The sequence below is a fragment of the Lontra canadensis genome, unplaced genomic scaffold (genome assembly GCF_010015895.1).
Source record: "Lontra canadensis isolate GAN:19392208 unplaced genomic scaffold, GSC_riverotter_1.0 scaffold7, whole genome shotgun sequence".
Classification (NCBI taxonomy): Eukaryota; Metazoa; Chordata; class Mammalia; order Carnivora; family Mustelidae; genus Lontra; species Lontra canadensis.
The window spans coordinates 31868354-31868846 of record NW_022631001.1 but is presented as its reverse complement, the minus strand read 5'-3'; the positions used below and the strand labels follow the sequence as shown (position 1 = coordinate 31868846).

Below are 493 nucleotides of genomic sequence, written 5' to 3'. Positions count from 1 at the left end.
TGGTCCAGTAGTTGTTTGTCCCTCTTTTCTCAGCTTCTTTATTCTCTGTCATTTGGTCTTCTATATCGCTAATTCTTTCTTCTGCCTCATTTATCCTAGCAGTGAGAGCCTCCATTTTTTATTGCACCTCATTAATAGCTTTTTTGATTTCAACTTGATTTGATTTTAGTTCTTTTATTTCTCCAGAAAGGGCTTTTATATCTCCTGAGAGGGTTTCTCTAATATCTTCCATGCCTTTTTCAAGCCCAGCTAGAACCTTGAGAATCGTCATTCTGAACTCTAGATCTGACATATTACCAATGTCTATATTGATTAGGTCCCTAGTCTTTGGTACTGCCTCTTCTTTTTTTTTTGTGGTGAATTTTTCTGCCTTGTCATTTTGTCCAGATAAGAGTATATGAAGGAGTAAGTAAAATACTGAAAGGGTCGCAACAACCCCAGGAAAATATGCTTTAGTCAAATCAGAAGTGATCCCAAATCGTTGGGGGGGGGG

General features: G+C 37.9%; 1 protein-coding gene across 5 annotated transcripts in view; it reads left to right on the top strand.

The window, feature by feature from the left end:
• Window positions 1-493, top strand: part of STK33 (serine/threonine kinase 33) — a 170909-nt gene that overhangs the window by 82584 nt on the left and 87832 nt on the right. The gene's annotated exons all lie outside the window — the stretch shown is intronic.